The sequence below is a fragment of the Molothrus aeneus genome, chromosome 4 (genome assembly GCF_037042795.1).
Source record: "Molothrus aeneus isolate 106 chromosome 4, BPBGC_Maene_1.0, whole genome shotgun sequence".
NCBI lineage: Eukaryota > Metazoa > Chordata > Aves > Passeriformes > Icteridae > Molothrus > Molothrus aeneus.
In genome coordinates this window covers 670,328-690,124 of record NC_089649.1, presented here as the reverse complement: position 1 = coordinate 690,124, position 19,797 = coordinate 670,328, and positions in this window count along the sequence as shown.

The window sequence follows — 19,797 nt, the reverse complement described above, 5'->3', positions numbered from 1 at the left end:
TACTGGAAGTCTGAGGGGGATATTCATGAGCTGCAGATGTGACACTAATGAAGGTCCTGTGCTGTTGTATTGCACTAAATAGTTTATTTAGTAGTTGTTCTGCACTGGGTAACGGGAAATTTGTACTGAGTGTGGTATGTCATGTAGATTATTCCCCCCCATGCACTCCTTTCTACACACCTGGTGGTATGCCCCATGGATACCCCTCCCCTCGCCCCTCCCCAGTGGCATCCCATTGGCCACGGTCCTCTTTGCCCGCCTGCTTTCCCCCGGGGGATAAAACCCCACTGCAGGTAAAGGTTCGACCTCTTTTGCCACCTGGGTGGTCGTTGCGGCCAGCAGTGTCCCATCACAAGCCAATAAACAGGATACTCGTCCCCACCTGGTGGAAGAGCGCTCCTCGTCTTTTATCTTAAGTCCATGCAGGTCCGTGTGGGCTCGGGTTCCAGCTACCCGGATTGGACCCATACAAAGCCCAGAGAACTACGGATTATTGCACTGTGCCTCTGGTCACACTGTAAGGTCGGCGAAAGCAGGAGGGTGCTACTTTAACCTGTTTGGCTATAAAGTGTGGCAGTTCAGCTGCTCTGTGACCGAGCGAGACACCCCTGCAACAGAGGCGGGACCCTCTGAGGGCTGGAGCAGGGAGCTCGAGCAGGAATAACAACAGCTGTCCCAATACACAGTGCTCCCACTTGTGAATCAAAGCCCTTGCTAAGATCCTGTCATGTCCAGACATGTTCCATTCTTATTCTTGCAGACATAATATGAAGGCAAGGATCCATCTTTTTTCCAGTGCATCTTTTTTTTTCCCCCCTCTTGCAATGGGAGAGGAAGACAAACTGAAACATGCACTTGCTGGAAGATTGGAAACAGGAAGGTCTGTTTCATTTGCACATTCCCTGTTCCTAATGAAAAGGAGGAAATACAGATCACAGTCTTTTATTTCAAATTTGGCATAAAACTTTGCCTTCGAGGCAATGTCAAATAACAGACTTCACACTCCTTGGAATTACGCTGATGAGAAGTACAAGGCAAAGGCTCACTTCTGGGAGGATTTCATTTAGTTACAGGTCCCCATTCAAATCTCCTCTTTGAGAAGCCCACAAAAATAGCAGCAGCAAGATAATAAAGAATAACTGTTTTACATAAACTTTACTTATAAAAATTATTTTACATAATTTTTACCTGTAAAATGCATCATCCCTCCTTCAGCCTCACATCATGGGGAACACATTAATGTTGGGGAAAAGCAATTCACTGAAATATTTTTATGGAAAGAAAATAAGGTGTTTTTTTTAAATTATTGTTTTCCCCTCTTTTGCTTTCCTCCCCTTATGTAATTTGGCCTCATTTTTAATCTTTTCTGGTCTTCTACTATTTCCATCTAGGAACAATTCTTGTTATACTGGAAATTGAAACAAGGACACTGAGCCATAAAGAGAAAGTCTGAAGTGAGTTTATGTTTTGAATTTGAAAGAACAAAATCAACTTGAACTCTCCAGTGCACTGTCGTGGGCCTTCTAACAAACTGATCTGGCCTTATGTCTGGTGTGTCCACAAAGGTTTTCTTGAAAGAAGTGTTTTGTTAGAGATGTTACCTTATTCACTACAGTTATTCTGGTCAAAACTATCTTATTTATCTGACCCCATCTACAGACAGAGATAAAGGATTCTACAGAAGGATTACAGTTTCCACATCCAGTGGGAGGAAAAGAGGCTACATGGACTCAACTGAGAAATGAAAGGCTATAAGCTTGCAGGCAGTGACCATGTAGATCCCTCTTCATTTGCAGTGGGATCACAGGAAAAGTTTCACTCCACTCCTGCCTTGAGAGCAGTTGTGCACAAGCAGTATCTGAGCATAACTGACTCTGCTGCTCCCGCAGGAGGATGTGGTGACTCTTTGTCACTTTGTGAGCAGTGGTCTCTCTAGAGTGGACTGCTCCTGCCATGTGAAGTTAAATCCCTGCCTTATCCCCCTGCAGATACACACCTGATATTTGTGCAGTGACCAACACTAACTGGACTTCACATAGAAGCTGCATGAAATTATTCCAAATGTGTCATGCTGGCATTCAAAAGCAAGTATTTCACATTATTTCTGTTCAGTTTCCACTTCATGAGTGCCGCAGTGTTGGCATATTTATTTGGGAATTTACAGAGCTACAGAAAGGGAAAAGGTCTAGAGACCTGATTGCCTGCTATCATGGTAACAGCCACGGACAACTGCATCATCCTGAGATCAGAAACTGCTCTGCAATGTGACCTGAACCTCCTCCTTGGGGCTGCAAGCTATTGGAAGCCTTGAGCCACAGAACCAGGTCCTTTATTGTACATGAAGTGCTGTATTCTGGCTGCTCTACTCACATCCAGAAGCATCTCACTCCAGCTGGCCTGTCCATGCCAAGGTCCCAGCCTTGGGAAGGGCCAGTTCCACGCCTGGGAGGGCAGGGCAGCTGCACCATCCTGCAGCTCAGCCACAACAGCCACTGCAGGGAGCAGCTCTGCAGCACCACTCTGGGAATACCTGCTCCTTCCAAAGTGACAAAGAGGAATATTGCATTTGATCTGGAGGGATGGCACCCATACAAGTTCTAACTACAAACAGCAGTCAGAATCAGCAGTTCCCAAAGACAAAATTGAGTTTGTGTGGTTGCACTATCCTGAGGACCAGACTAGATGTCCTTCCTATGTTCCTCCCCTAATACCTCAGAGCACAACTCTCACAAGTCTCCTCTCTGAAGCAGCTCATCAATTTTGATCTGATTTGGCTTCTCACAACTTAACAAATATCTAAGTGAAAACACGCTTTGGAAGGTAAACACAAACATATCTGTCCAGCAAGCTGAAACAGAAAGATCCCCAGGATTTCAGTAAATATTGTGATAATCACCATATAATTGCAGGAAGGTTTAGACCCAGTGAAAGAGCATTTCCTGAAGTTAATTCCAAACAAGCTGTTATTTGAGCAGAGGAATTAATGAGTTCTAGCTCACCAAGTACCTCTGTCCTTTGTCCCTTAATCTCCCCACCACAAAAACCTCTGCCCCTGTGTCAAATGTAGATGAAATTAGTCAATGCCTTCAAAAGTTATTAAGAGGAGACTGATAAATGATGAGACAGATAATACACTCGTGCAGGCTCACCTCCTCCAGAATCCAGGCTCAAAATGACCCACACAGCTTCAGCCCAGCCTAGCAATTATCACTGCTCACAGTAAATAACAACACAACATAAACAACATAAATTCATTTGTATGTAAATATGACACTGGTGTTCCATGCACAAGTATAATTCATGTTGTTGAGGCTATAATAATCCAATTATTGATTTTAATAAGTATTCCTCCTAGTGATATAGGATTTAAGTCTGCAGGGAGACCTTCCAGCACAAGGGCTCCAAGAGGGGAGAAAAGGGACTTTGGATGAGAGCATGGAGTGACAGGGCAAGAGGGAGCGTCACTGTCCATGGCAGGGAATTGGAACTGGATGGTCTTCAAGGCCCCTTCCATGTGGAACCATTTCGTGATTTTATGATGTTTACTAAGCCTAGTAAAGATTACAAAGAGGAAGCAGTGACCCAAAGTTTAGAATTAAACAACAGAAGAGTTTCTGTGCCTGGCCATCTGCAAATAACACAATGAAGCTCTTGTCACAAGCGGCACATGGACCTTCCCCTTGTACTTGGACATTGTATGATAAGTTAAATGACATGGAGTCACATATAAATTGTTCCCTCAATGAAATTTCAACTAAAAGAAACCCACCCAAAATGAGATATTTTTCTGAACAACTCCCATGCCTGAAACACCCAGATCATCAGAACTAGGATACAAGTATGTGGTTAGAGAGTAACTTCAATGATCTGGCTTGGCAGACCCACAAAAGGCCTCAACAGATCTGAAAATCTATATCAATAGATCAGAATTTATCAGCTCCTACGCTACGATTGCAGCTCCTGGCTGTGAAACCACCCTTCTGTGTGTCTGCTCTACCAGTGGTTGCTCAGAGGGCTTGTTTCACAAGATTTGTTGTAAAAAGCCTGCATGTTCATACCCTTCCCTTTTAACATGAATCTAGAAGCTCTCATTTATGCACTGCTATGGAAATGGTTGTCATGATGGAAGAATTGTGACTTCCAGAATGGAATACAAAGGAGCAGATGTCCATCAGTCTGGCCACTCCTGTAATCATCACACAAACAAATTTCTAAGAGTTACACCACAGTTTCAGAGTTCTCAATCAAGTTTTTATAGCTGAAGTTGCTGAATTGTGTATTGAGTGGGTTATTTAAAAGCACATTCCTAGCTCCAAATACCTGAGCTCAGGAAAATGTCCCTGTTTGCACATAATCCATAAGAAGACCCTGGGGTTTTGTTCTACTTGACTCTAGCCAAAGGCTGGTACCACTTATCACCACCCTGCTGCTCACGTTAGCAGAAACTTCTGCGCAGGTACAAGTACAGGCAAATCTTGGGCTGTACACAGCACGGCTGGCCTTGGCCTTTCCTGCTCTAAGTCCCTGCCACATGCTGGAGTCAGGTCTGAGCCAAAGCCCTTTGACTAAAACAGGGTTTCTTGGGGCTTTCTGAGGCTTGCCTTTGGTGTGCTCCACCTGCCAAGGAGAATGCAAACAACATTTGATTCCCAGTACCAGGTAATGCTGCCCTAACACAGATCAGCCTGTGTGCATTCAGAACTACAAGTGGGGCTATTTGTACTCCTCCAAGCCTCATTTGCTGGCTTGGGTACTGTATTTCCCTTTTCCTGTCACCCATGCAAGTGTTCACTCTGGTGGCTTAAGTAAAGACAAGCGAGAGTAAAGGGCATGAACACCTCTGCATGAACTGCTCACAGTGCCCAGGTGAAAAGAGCCCTAAGTTCTCAAGAAGAGGAAGGTAAAGAAATATTAAAGCCAATCTAAAGAAAGATCACACAGTCAGGAATGCTGATGTGAGCCATTCTCCCGTGCAAGCACTTAGGTGTGTTTACAGAGGGGGAGACAGTCCTCCTAGGGCAAGAGAGCAAAAAGGGGTAGTTCTTAGGGTATGGATATGAAACCAGCACCTGGCAGCACAGGGAATCTACTCTTGTGTCCCAGCACAGCCTCTGGGAGTAACTGCATCCTTGCTGCACAGCAGGTGTGTTACTCCCATCCTTTTCCTCTTCCAGGAAAGAGCTTACAGGACAAAGATGATTAATCTCATTTTGCAGGCACAGAAACTGAGGCAACAAGGAAGCTGAAAGGAGTTATAAAACCTATGCCAGCCAGTGTGCCTGGCAGTTGTGCTTCCCCTCCTCCAGAAGGTTTTTGTGCATGGAAAATCACAAGGATGAACAAGAAGCACTCCTTCAAAGTGCCAGGAGAGAGGATGCTTGGATTTCTCACTCCCAGATGGTAGAGCAGCCCAAAAACACAGAGCCACAGAGACCCAGCAGTCTTCAGAAGAAGCCTAAGGAAGTTATTGGAGTCAGCTCTACCTGTGATCTTTATCTGAGTCGCTCTGATCTCCCCACTCAGCCCTATCTGCAGGGATGCCATGCGCCTCCACCATGCCCTCCGGGAATGAGCCCCCAGCTGCCAGACAGCAGAGGGCAGGCAGCAGGAAAGGGGGCAGGTGTGTCTCTGGCACAGCTGGCCTCGCTCCCTGGCCCAAATCGAACACCAAACCACGCTGCACTTGCAGCCATTATGAAAGGAAACAGTCCCCAGGTCAGACTGCAAGGCACGAAGGCTGTAACATTCAGCTTCTCTCTGTTTTGCTTATTCTCCTCTGTTCAGAAATTCTTAGTGGTTATAAATGTAAAATCCTTACGTTTTAGCAGCTATCATTGCAAATCCAGTTTCTGCAGATTCACAAGTCATTCTTCCACAAAAATCACAAACTGATGAGTTTGGAAAAAGAAAACAGGTTTTTTCCCTTTCTGAACTTTTACCCAACAGAGCAAACTAAGCCATTGGATTTTCCGCTGGACTTTGCTTTAACTGAATAACATGGCAAGTCTTCATTCCCCTCTCTGAACTCCATCATCCCTAATACACCTTGGAGGGCAACATTTTTGACTGTGCCCTGCTAATCCCTCTGCAAGGTAAGCACGGGAACATGTGATTTTGGGGACCTCATGACTGCTTTGGTTAGGTGCCTTGGGTCAGAGAGGATAGCAAGGAGGCAAGCAAGGCACATAAAGCAGTGTACTGCTGTGGGAAAACCTGGCTTAATATTGACTTGCACTGAAGTGTGTCAGGTTGGGGTGAGTGAGGCAGAGCAGTCTGTGCCTAGAGAGGCAGTGCAGCTGAGAAAGAATAACTTGACTCCAAAAGCTGTATCTGAAGGAGACAAGTGGATCTGTATAAATGGGCCTTCAAGAGATGATCTTAGTAAAAATATGAAATAGCACCTAACAGCTAGAAATACAAACACATAGGCAAGCACCTATGTAGTGATGCAAGAGCTGCTGGAAACATCAAAATGGAAAAATGCGGTTTCTTCAGGCTGAAGTGAGAGAGGAGCAGCTCTTGTCTTTCCTGTGCTAACAGTGCTGAGCTGTGCCTTACAGCATGTCCCAGCTGAGGATCCACAGAGGAGCTCAGCCAGCGTGCTTAACCAGATTTTCCACCACACCTTTGGGCTGCAGCACACTGTCATTATGTCATGCATGCCTGAAATATCTCAGTAAGGACAGGATAAAGGAACCCAGGGACCTATTCCTGACTTTGTTCACTGGAGCTAGCAACAGCGCTGCCAGGCTCCTGGGGGCTGTTCTGGAGGGGTGAGGCCAACCAGTCCCCACACACCTCCCTGCTCATGCTCTGTAAGCAAGGCCAGCATCATGGCAGAGGAGCAGAACCATGACAGGGCAGGAAAGTGTCCGTGCTGTTACAGGATACACAGGGCCTTTCCATCCCCGGGTTCAGCTTGTGACACAGACAAGTCATGTCTGCAGATAGGTGAGGGAGAGTGCATGCAGGCATCCTGAGATACAGAGGTGCTACTTCATGCAAATCCCTTGCAGACAGACTTCAGGTTCAGAAAGAGAAAATAGCCTAAAACCTGGACAACTGCAGAGTCCTTGGCCAATGCAGAGTCTACTGGGATTGGGAAAGTAAAACAGCAACAAAACCCACACATTACTTGCAAGTAACTTCCGCAAAGTGTACCTAGCTGCACAGCTCAGGTAGGTCCCAGGGAGCCAAATTCCTGTACACAGACTTGCATTTAAACAGGATTCCACGGCCTGCCTGCTCCATCACCCACACTCCGAATGGCCTCCCACTTCACAACACGTTTCAATAACTTAGGAAAAGTTTTGGGTTCTTCCCATTCATGTGGAAAGGGGCTGAGGGTTTCACAGCTCGTTCTTTGCCTAGCCCCAGCCCCAATTACTAACTCATCCTATTCTTCCAAGACCCACACAACCTCTCCAATGGAAAAGCATGAGTCTTTCTATAGGATGGGCCCTGTCATTAATATTAGGAGACCATGGCTTACACTTTCCTCATTCCTTTCTACTGAGTAAGACCTTCTTTTGCAAATAGACAAGGGAGGGAGAGAAGAAAGGAAGTCAAACAACTGCTTCACTGCCTCACAATATGCTAATGTTCCCAGAATATTTGTTTGGGGTTAGTTTGAGTCCAGTCAAATCGCTTTGCTTAACCAGGACCAAGGCCTTATTTCCACCTGTAGCTGGGCTGACACAGAGCCTTTGATGTCCTTCTTGCAAGACATTCAGACCGCTCAGAGCTGTCTGTTTGCGGCACTGTCAAAAAAAGCCTGGCTGCATAGTTTAACCCTTAGAGCAGAGGAAGGTCAGGCAGCACCTCAGCAACATTGACACATCCAGGTTAGTACAGCATAAACTGAATGCTTTGGCATATACAGGTGGAGCTTGCTTGTGCACAAAACACCTCCTCCTTCCACTTCCTAAGTTCAAGCCAGCACAAAAGCCCAGCTTCTGGGCTGCACGAGAGCAGTCTTGCACTGGCAGGCAGAGGCATCATTCCTAACTCTGCCCATCTCTGCCGTCTCCACCTCTCCACTACCTTACTCCTTTTCTGTGGGCTGGCCTTGCAATGCTTGTTTTTGCTCCACCTCAGATGGACTCATCAGGTGGCTTCATCAAGACCATACCAACTCTACTTCTGCTTTCCCTGCTTTTCAGTGGCACCCAGCTCTGGTTCAGAGTCTTGTTATATTTCCTCCACACCCAAAATCATGGCAGGTCCTCACTGTCTCCTGCTGAAACCAAGAGTTCATTACAAACTTCTTCGGTCCTCCCAGCCAGGCTTGGTCCTCTCACTCACCACATTCCTGGAGTACATCTTAAAACCCCAGGGATTTGCACACAGACACAACCACAGGGGAAACAAAGAACAAACAAACATCAGGATGCAGTAGGCTGCAAAGTGTCCAAATGTGAGTGCAGTTATCTACCTGTATTTCCCTGCATCCCCAACAGAGAACAAGGACTTCATGAAATGTTGCCAATATTTGTTAGTAAGAGCATGGGGCCCATTCTGCAGCCATGCTGTACACTTGTTTCCAATGGGTATCGGTTAAGCACTTACACTGGAGATGAGCAGAGCTGCCAGATCTTGCTGTCTCTTACAGTGGTGCGACATCAGTGAGTTCACAGGAGGTGATGGCACCAGATCCACAACTGCAGAGCAGCATTTTCAGAAGTCTTCAGCATGGGCCCATCTCTGCCCTGTGGAGATCAATGGGGAAACACCACAATTAGTGACTTCAGGGTGTGTTCCTGGCTTTGGAAAACCAAGTGTAGATTTCAGTAGTCATCCATGAAACTTAGACCAAACGAAGTGGTTATGCTGCACCTGTATTTTGCCTTAAAGGATCCCAAACTATTTATAGTCCCTTGCATTGTACTTTGAGGTGTGTTTGGGTGGGTAAGCAGTAAGGACAAAGCCAGGCACCTAAGTCACCTCACTGCAAACAAAGATATCTTCATTAATGTGCAGAGCAGAGAGGAAAAGCAGGCAGGAACCTGCGTACACATACGTGGGTGCCCTGTCCCCACCAGGCATCCTGGAGAACTCTCATCTCACAGTAGTTATTCTCTTGTGACCTCAGCCAAGTGAAAACACTCCCAAACACAAAACTCCAGGTCAAACAAAATGTTATCTTTCGTTCAGAACAAATAACTCTGTGATTGTTTTTTTCAATTTACAGGAAATGAAAAATAACAACATTTAAAACCTGATCATTTAAAAAATAATAACACTATTTAGTATTGAAAAGACTGAAATTAGACCTTACTGCAACATTTCTTTTTCCCTGGACTAACTTCCCAGATGTGCTAGACAGCCATTGTGATAAGATGAAAGGAAAGCAGCATGGTCCCCAAAAAGCCTCTCACCTGTAATCACAGTCAGACCAGCAGCCACTGGTACTTTACCAATAACCCTCACTGCTGATCCTAGGGCAGAATTTCCCCTGCAGTCTCCCCATGTGAGATTATATGCTAATCATAATCAAAGACAAACAACGCAAACATTATGCTCTAAAACAAACACAGAAGCCTTCAGATCACACCCATTGTTTCACATACCTGAACCTTCTCACGTGAACCTCGCTGTCTCCCTCAGCCACGTGTGCTGACAGCAGGGAGGTCACTTGAGGTCCTTGCTGCTAACCCTGAGCAGCACAGCACACTGGCTCTGCTACCTACAGGTCTTGTGGCTGCCATTTCTAATTTCGTGCCATGTCCCAAAACTGGAAAAGAAGAGAAAACCCAAATGGTACCTCTAATATTGTACAGCAAAGAGAAAACCAAACAAGAAGACCCCAAGCCCATCCCTCTCCACCACAGACTTTCCAAAGTGATACCCAACCACCTCTGAGATCCCCCTACCTTCAACATCCAAACAGATGCTCTTGCAGCAAAGGCCATTCTGAAAGGTGCCTTGGATCTCAGACATGCTTCAATATGACAGTGGAAAGAGTTTTTTTTAATGTTATTTATGCTAAAGGACTATGAAAAGCAGAAGAGGAAAAGTCACTTCTAGATTAACTGAAGCAAAGTGAAACAGTCAGAGCAGCTAGCGCACAGTAGGTGCCACTGATTCCCAGGGTTTCCACAGTTTGTTCCTCCTCTTCTGCTGCAAAATCGTGTCCACGCAGAATTTCAGGCATCTGGATATTTGCCCAGGATTTCTAGATGTCCTACAGGTGAGTCAGGACACTAGTTCTTCAGAAATCACAGCCATGTCTGTAACACACATACAAACTATCAGCCAAACTATCATTTTCTGAGTCACTGTGAGAGACAGTACCTGTTTTATTTATGTGCCTATCATTTGAGTGCTGGAGTCCCTTAGAAGCACAGTACTGAGGCCAAAAGAGAAGCCCAGGATCCCACCCCTAACAGTGCCTGAAAGGAAGTGGAACGGCACAGCACCAGTACAGAGCACTGGACCAAAGGGCCTACACCATTCAGCATCTGCCATTGTGTGTCTCAGGGTCATCTGTACTTAGATCTCTGGAGCTGGTGCCTTTTTCTGGAGTTCTCCTTTCAGTGGCTCTTTGATTTTAAAGCCATGCATATTCCAAGCCAATCTGTACTAAAAATAGTATTCCTTACTAAGAATGGCAGTGGCATTAATCACTTTGTGCTTCGTTCTCATTTCATGCTACACTGCCACGCCTCCAGCTGGAGGAGTGTGCTGCAGTAATCATCCACAACTATGTGCTTCTGTGAGCAAGTTTTGAACCTTTGCCATCCTTTGGAAGCTCCCACCGTTTTTTCTTTCATGTGCTAATAGAGTTCTGTGGCTTATCTCCTTTCGAATCCTTGGGGCACACCTCTTTCAGACTGTACACTGACAACCCAACCAAGTGGGAAAAACAGACAGGAGATAGAGTAGTCCCCTTCCTCCCCCTTGCAGCTCGAGCCAAAATGCAGCTCTCAGCTGAAAGGGATGCTGTTCTTACTTGCATCCAGGAGGAAACAATTTGCTCTACTGGGAAGCTACTGCATCCTTTGGCTTGGACCATCAGCTACACCCCTGCAAGTGCTCATCAGTTACTATCAAGGAGGCTTTCAGGCTTTCCTAGTGGGAGGGACAAATTTCCAGCTCAGTTCCAGCAGATGCTAAGCAGATGCAGGGTATTCCCCTCCTCCTCAGTATGTCTGGAAAGCATTCAGGAGGTGGGACATATCTCTGGGCAGGTGTAGTTTCATACTCAAACCTCTCTACATGGGTGTTTGAGGATTGTTTTCAGCTTTATTTTGCATTTTGCACATCACTTCCAAGTGCAAGAACATGTTTCCTCCTGGCCATCTATGACAGAGGTGCAGCCAGTGCCAGAGCTGACTGTCACTTACTTGCTCTGATAAGGGGTTAAACACATACAGGCAAACCTGGGCGTATGTTCATAATGCAGGTGGCAGTGATACTTTAAAGGAGGCACCTTTCTTTGTTCCCTTAATGATTCATTCATTGGGAGTGTGGGAATTAACCTATATAAATTTTTGCTACTAAGTAGATACACCTAGATCCTGAAATAGTGGATGGGTGAGAACCAGTTGCAGAGCCTCAACACATTGTCCTGGTAGCACAGAGAGAAACAAACCCACAGCAGCAGGCTAGGAATAGATGACTGCATGGCATTTCTCAGAGCAAATTCCCATTACCTCCCATTTTCCAGTGACTCACCAAAAATCCCACAGGGCTGCAGGAGAGCTGACTGAGACCTTCACCTGGGCTCTCTCTTCTGGGGGCTAAACTCTGGCAGCTGGGCCTTTGTAACAAATACAGCTCAGACCAGCAGGCAGCCGCACTCCGGTTGCAGCAGCACTGAGAGGAAGGATTGCATCAGGAAGACAACATGAACAGGGAGGTCGGCTTCCCAAGCCTGGCTCAGTGCCTCCCTTGTACACTGCAGCTCACACCTCATCTGCTGGGAGGTGAAGAACAAACAGTTCTGTATGGATGGCATGTCACTAACGGAGACTATGGCTCTAACCTGGCCAAAGTAGGATAGAAACCTTTCTGGGAGGCTATGCAGAGCAGGGTCAAATCTCCAGACAAACTCCTGTACTAGTAATTTCTGATTCTGTTGGAAAAACCTTTAAGCCTCAATAGTCGTGCTGGTTTATGCACTGGAAGTTATAAATTCCATGAGCACCATGGAGCCATGCAGACTGACAGAAGCACAAGGCAATGGTCATTGCCCTGCTGCTGGTTTCCTACAGCTTTGAAAGGAGGTCACAAAGCACTCCTGTTGCAGGTCTTGGTTGCTCAACCTCTTCAAGAAAGGCTCCACAGGGAGAAGTCTCAGACACTGCAAGACACTGCCTATACCTTGCTGGGACCTCCAGCCAAACATCCCTCACCACAACAGCCAAGAGCACACAGCTTTGGACAAAGAGCCAGTAATAGCTTAGAGAGCACTATCCTGAAGGAGACAGTAAAGAGGTCCTGGAGAGGCATCATCATCCCATTGCAGTTGAGCCAGGACATGAGAGCAGTTCTGTTACACTAACAGGACTCTCAATGGCCACAAATGAATCACAGCAGTTAGAAACATGCAAACAGACCTCAGGCTCACAAGATATCCTGCAAGTGTCAGGTCTTTGTGCCAGGGATGAATTCCCCACTTAGCTGTTCTGATTCTCTGGGAGAGCATAGCATACTTCATAGATCTGACAGGGTGCTGAGAAAAAGAATGACTAGAAGTGTCAAGTATCAACAATCTCAGCTTCTTAGGGAAGGGAAAGCAGAAGGTCAGGGTTCCTTAGGAAACACAGGGCACATGTATTGGGGGGAACAGCTATTCACACACACAGTGTCCACAGAGAGACACAGCAAGGAAGAACAAGAGGTACCAGGAGGCTACACTCTAAGCGGGCTGAAACCTTCCCAGCAGAGCAGCAGAGAGAAAACCACCCCCAGTGCATCTTTCATGCCCAGTATCCCCGTGCTTGGTGCCCCCAGTGGCAGTAGCCATGCCTCTGTGCTGCAGTGAGCCACGTGAGCCTGGCGCTGGGCTGAGGGCTGCCAGGCAGACACACCACGCCAGGTCATGCAGAAGGTGTGTGGGCACAGCAAGCCAATGCAAAGCACTCCCTTGTGTGGCATATCCTGTTTCTCCCCAAGACATGCACAAGCCACGCTCAGCCGTGCTCGTGGGTGATACCATCTGTTTAATCACTGTTCTCTGTGCTACAAAGTCATCCCAGATGCTTTGCATTGGAGAGAGCTTTTCCAGCAGTCATTAGCGAGGTAGGGGGTGAACAAGGAATCGTCAGGCTTCTTTTTGCATAGGTTGTGGCTTTAGTTAAGAGCCTCCCCTCAAGCCCTGCTTCCTGCTCCCCTCTCCCCTGGTAACTGTGAGTCTCCCTGCACCTCACTTTGGGAGCTGCTGTACAGGAATATTTCATAAACAGGCCTGAGGGTTTGTCTGCTGCCTGTCCTACTTCCTTCAGAGCACAAGATATCAGCTGGGCTGGAATGTCAGCCCATATCCTGCTCCCATGCTGCCTAGATGAGAGACGGAAACTTTGCTGCTGCTGCTGACTTCTCACTCATGATCCCTGGTTCCCAGCTTAAGCCACACTACAGCTGGCAGACAGACCCCCCATATCATGACACTGACTCAAAATCAGGAGAGGGAATAAAGTTGAGTCTTGCTATTTTCTAAAGTCTTTATAATAAGACTTCGGTCATACACTGAACTCCATCACCTCCATCTCTACTGTTCCTAGGGGCCATCAATGCCCTAGCTGCAAAGAGGTCCATGAAACTTCAGGTTCCCAGGCCATGCCTCCATGTCCTTTGTGTAAATAAGCATCTCAGGGACTGGCCCCTGAAGGGAGCGCCTCACAATATCAGGCAACTGTACACACTCAGACCTGATGTGCACAACGACAAGTAAAAAAACCAAAAACTTCAAGCTCCCACAAAGCTTCACACCAAAACACTGTTCATATAAAAGACCAAAAGCTACAACTGTTTCCTCACTGAAGCACCATGGCTGATAGAAAGGTTCACAGTAAAGTCATGAGCACTGATAACCCTGCACAAAGCAGTTGGTCCGAGACAGCCCTTCTGAAAGGCTGGAGTGCTTTCCATAAAATTATCTGCAGCATCAGCTGTTAATCATCACAGACCAATTGATCTAATCTTCTACTAAACAAGGGCCTGGCTCATGCTTGTTTTGATAGATACTAGTCTGTGATAGTCAACGGTTAAGGCATAATGGCTTCACGGCCCTTTTGTGCTGTTTCACTTATCACTTCATGCTGTCCTCAACTTGGGAGCCCAGGGAAAGGTTAACCTTCTCTGCTTTTGCCAAGGAACAGCTGCTCTTCTTCCACAATGGTCAGATCATCCAGGTTTTGGTGAGGTAAGTAGATGTCCTTGCAGGAGCTCTTGTGGGAGGAGCTTTGGAAAACCAGTTAGGCCAGGTCCCGCCAGCCCTGGGAGCATTCCTATTCCTATGCTGATGCAACTGGACCCAATCTCCTGGCAGACCAGCTGGCTGCTTTCCAAAGAGCTCCCTCCAGACTGGCTTGCACACCGAGCCCAGGGGATGGCTGTGATGAAATGTGAGCAAGGGGACAAGAGGCTTTCCACCTTCATTAAAGGTGGGAACACTTGATGAAGATCATGTTGTTATTAATTGGCTCCTCCCAAGAAAGCTGCCTTGTTCTGCTGTGAGTTTACCTTTCTGTGGAGCATCGCACCAGCAAGGCCATGGATGTTGAATCATAATGTTGAACCATAGCGCAATCACTTGGGATGTCTGAGTGGGATTCATTTGGAGACTTGTGCAACACTGGCATGAGACAGAAAAGCAGAGTTATTTCAGTGGCAACACTCACCCTACTCCCACTCAGGATTCAATGTGTAACAGCTTTATGTCACATGCTCTGCACCAGAACAGGGACTGAAACACATCCTGAAGTGAACACGGTTTAAGTACACACAGAACCAGATAAAACCAGAAATGAGGTTTTAGCAGAGAGAAGGATGCAAATTCAAGCCATGTGCTCAAACAATATTCTCAAGGCACCAACAAGGTCTCAGTTACCTATGGATTCCATCTGAATGGAAGATCTTGGCTTGTGCCAAAAGGACCATCTCAACAAAAAAAAATATTAAATGCTTTAGTCATGTCTTAAAGTAGAATTTTTCAGACCCCAGCAAAAAGATGGTATCCTCTGAACATGCTGTTTTCCTTGAGTTCCCACTAAATCCACGACAAAACCCAGGCTGATGTTCCTAGGACCCAGGTGAGATAGGGCTGATGATGACCAAGCACCCCACCATCACTGTTCGACCCCTGTACCCACTTCTCCTGTGACAGTTTTGCTAACAGACAGCATTGTTGAGTCTTGCACTGGTTGCTCATTAGCATTGCAGTAAGTGATTTCTTATGTAAATTGTCAGCCCAGAGAAAAACCAGTTCAATTCCAGTCTGCATTGCTGGGATGGACATAGAACAGACAAGAAGTGCTAATGCTCTCTTTTCCTTTTTTAATAGAAAACCACGGACCAAGCATAAAATCAGTAATTGCCTGTCTTCCACTATAAGCAGAAATCCCCTAACATCTGCAGAAAGACCTTCCCAAATACAAAATTACACCAGCTGCAGGTACTGCCACCAAGCCTGCACCTACAAAAGTAGTTTCTGTGCACCTAATTAGAGGTTTGAAAAACCAATGAGCATTTTTGTCTATGGACATCATGTCTTCTTTCAAATCTTAACTTTATCTTGTAAAGGCATGGCTACATAGCTAGCACCACCACATCTTTGCTATGTCAAGTCTCATAACCTTATAAGACTGTAAATGTGACCGAGAAAAATAAGTGTGCAGCCAAGCTAAGGGAATAATTTTCTTCCTATTGCTGCTAAGGCAACCTTCCCGAAGGTCTGTGAATGGTTTCTGGCTTGATCCCTGACACAGCACTGTATCAGCTTTCCCTCTAGTCTCTCCCCTGGTGCAGAAAGGCAAGAGAGGCTTCTTGCTGAGCCTGCCAAAGGCCCTGGAACTGCTATGCACTGGCACTATGATGTGTACTTAGCACAGGGGTCATTCCTTAATACGCCTCAATAGGCCTTAGTGTACCTTGCTATGCCTGTGGTAGGAGAGAAGTGGCTCAAATCCTGTCCCGATTCTGGCCCACTTTTCTCGACCCTGCTAACCTATCCTTCCACCTCATTCCTCTTTCCAGCTGAAATCCCAACTGCTGCTGTCTTTACCAGGCAACATGCTATAGTACTTCCCTGGAACACCTCACAGGACTGACACACATTACTACTGTGCATGTCTTTGAAAAGCTTTCATCAGAAATGAGGGGGACCGAGACCTGACAGAACGTTTGTTGCCCTAAGCCCTGGTTTGGTTTGGCTGTGTTCTGCTCCACCCAGGAGGTGTCTGCCTTTCATCCCCAACAGTAATCATCCCCAGGCATGAGGCAGGGAAGTGCCTTTTAACTGCAAGGAGCCAGATACGGTCTGAAAGCAATGCAGACAAGTATCAATGGGAGCCACACTAACACTGTACCTACCCAAATTACACTTACAAGTTTCGTCTGAAACTCTTCACCTGCATTTGGTGTGAAGCAAATTACCTCCAATAATTTCTGGACATAAACGACACTACTTAGAAACATGAGGGCAAACAACGCAAGAAAAGAGCAGTCTTATGGGTAAAAGCTGGGACAGCTACCAGGTTCAGCCCCTGTTCAACCACCAACAATTCACATTACCATCCCAGCAGGGATGTAAGGAGAGGAAGGGAGACCTGACAAGACATTGGCCTGTCTGAGATTTTGCTGAGATGCTATGACCCTGTTGTCATCATATTGCAAAGCTCCCATACCTTCTTGGTGATTTCTCACAGGCAGCTTCCCACAGCACTGACTCCTTCTTCTTCACAGCACAGCCAACAAACTCCAACCCTCTCCACAGCCACCTAACCCACTCTCTTGTAGCACCTGTCTTCTTACTGGACACAGCTGGGGCCTATAAGGGCAGGCCTGTTCCTAATCTTTGGTGATTGGTACAGCTGCAACTCCTCAGGTGTGAGACTACCTTCTGCACTATTTTCTTACATTCTATCCCCCCACATGACCCTGCACTGACAAGAGCTGTGGATGCTGTAATAGAAACATTTTAAAATATATTCCTCACTTAAAACTTCTAAAAGTAATTTCTGTCTCTTTTTTTTTTTAACTGGTTACCTGCAGTGCTGAAAATATTTCCTTTCCTAAGCAAAAAGAATGTAACTAATGGCACAACATCAGCAGCACTTTTTTATCCTCTGCAAGAACAGCAGGTTTCCAGCACCACCCACAAACCAATCCAGCCTCCGACTGCCATCTGATGCCCAAATACAAATTCACTGCCGCAGTGTAAGGAAAAAGCACACCCAAAGAAGGAAACTATTTTCCAAGGTCTGGAACAAAGCATCAAAAGGCAGGAACCCAAATGCAGTTAGAAGTGATGACAGTGTTCTCTGACTTTGGGTGCATGGTGTTGGAATGAGGGTATCACATCTGGGTTAAGACATATTGGAAATGCTGGATTAGATCAGACTCCCAGGCTATTTAGCTTTGCTTTTTGTCCCAATATACAAAGAGAACAGACTGCATTATTTCAGTCAAAAAATGCTGAGCTGACAACTGCTTTTCTCAACCATATGCAAAAAGATATATCTTAATGACACAAAAAACCTATAAATGAAAACTGGTTCTTTCTCAGAAAAGATGCACTAGGAAAATGCATTTTGAAATAATTTCTCTACTTAGGACTTAGAACATGCTACCTCTGAGGTCTTCTTTGGCTGAAGAAGGCACAAATCCTGCTTGCTTGGCTGTGGGCCTCTAGAGAAAGCAAACAATAGCTGTTTCCCTCTGACACTCTCAGGTGTAGCTGCCTCAGCTGAGCGACTCCCGAGTCATAGACAAAGCCAGACCTGCAGGAAACGAGGATTACTGGCTCAGGAAAGGTGTAACCAGCAGAGGAACGATAGGTATGCACATCTTTACTCACAAAATGAGAAGGCAGCTAGGTTTGCTTACTAGGACTGTCTGACCCTTCTGCCCACTGATCTGTCCCATGTGAACAGTCCAAGAGCGACAGCAAAAAGCAGCCCTTGCTCCTTCCACATGCTCACTCCCTGCATTCAGCAGTCACCAAGGACACACAGCCATGGCTCCCTATCTAAGAATGCCTCAAGAGCCAGGCGAGTGCAGCACTGTTCTCTGAAGCAGAACACACTGTTAGCACATCAAAAACCCCCTCCAAATACAGACAAGCACCTGTCCCAGCTCACAGCTCTGCTTTCAGGCATGCTTGCTCAGGGAGTTTTCTGAAGCATCAGTAGTCCTAGGTAAGTATATTGCTACAAAAACGCCCAAAGTCTTTTAAGGGCTCAAACCTTTACACCAGTTATTGGAAATGGCATCAAACAACTCAAATGTGGGTGAAGCAAAACACTGCACAGCTACCTGGGATTACTGACAGTACAAACACCTTTACAGATGTCCATGCACATCTGAATTTACCGAGGAAAACTTCTTAAGTTCAGACTAACATCTGCTACTGCTCTGAGGGAAAAGGGGCATCTTGGGAGGTGGGCAGGAGGAGGGAAGCCAAGTCCAGAAGCAGACAGGAAGCTCTCTGGTCACAGACAACTGCAAACACTCAAAAGCTCCATTAAGTGCACAATAGATAACACCCTGATGAACTATCGTTCTTTCCACAATAGTCACAGAGAACAAAATGTTCAGGAGAGACAAAGAAATTGTGCAAGAAGGCATGACCATCACATTATCCCTGGATACTGATCTGGATATCAAAAATACCTTGCCAAATCAGCCCTGTGTGCAGAAAATTGTGCAAGCACATCAGGCTCCTCCCTCAGGTCCTACCTGAAGCAGCTACAAGTGAGAAGGACACAGATGCACCCCTCTCAAAGTAGTATTGTCAATGGAAGGCCAAGAAAAACCTGGAGGCATAACTTATTAATAAGATGGGGGAGCAGAAATCCAGGCATTCTCAGTGAATGGTGTAACTCCATGCTGAGGGAAGGAGGTCAAAAGCCAGATGATGTATGTCCTGAAGAGCAGACCTGGCTGTGCAGGATCAACAGTAAAAATTATCTTTGCCCTTGCCTTGGAGCAAATCTGATTTTCTTGTCACACAAGCACAGCATCCTTGGACAGCAAGAGACTTCCAGACACACAGCTCCACCCATTTATTGTGGGTTCTTTTAAGCAACCAACCCACTGGACACTGCAGGTCTGGATGGTGCTTGTGCATCACACTTCTATTCAGAAGCTTGTAGCAGGCTGTTATTAGCCAGGGCCATAGTAGAAAAAACACATAATTGCTGGCCAGAACTTGTAATTGATTAAAGCATAATGAAGGGAATTTTTACTTTCTTACATACATCAGTTCTGGATTTATAATTACCCATGCCATCCATGGACAGTGAGATTTGCCCTCAGTTCCCTGCACTTAGTTTCCCAAACACAGAAAACAGTTCTGAGTGCTCAACAAGCCACCTCAGGGAACATTGGCAGCTCCCTGTCCTGCATGAGACAGCATCATCTCTCGGGCACAGCAAAGCTCTGCTAGCAAGAGATACAGCAGTGCTGGATGTGACTGACCAAGAGCACATCACAAACAAGAACTCTGCAGTAGAGTTGCTGGCTGCACAACCTCTCAGAAAACCTTGCTGTAACCTAAATCCTTAGAGGACAAAGTCTTCTATGAAGTCCGACCTCCACTGTTGCCTCTCCAGTTCCCAGCTCCTTACTTTT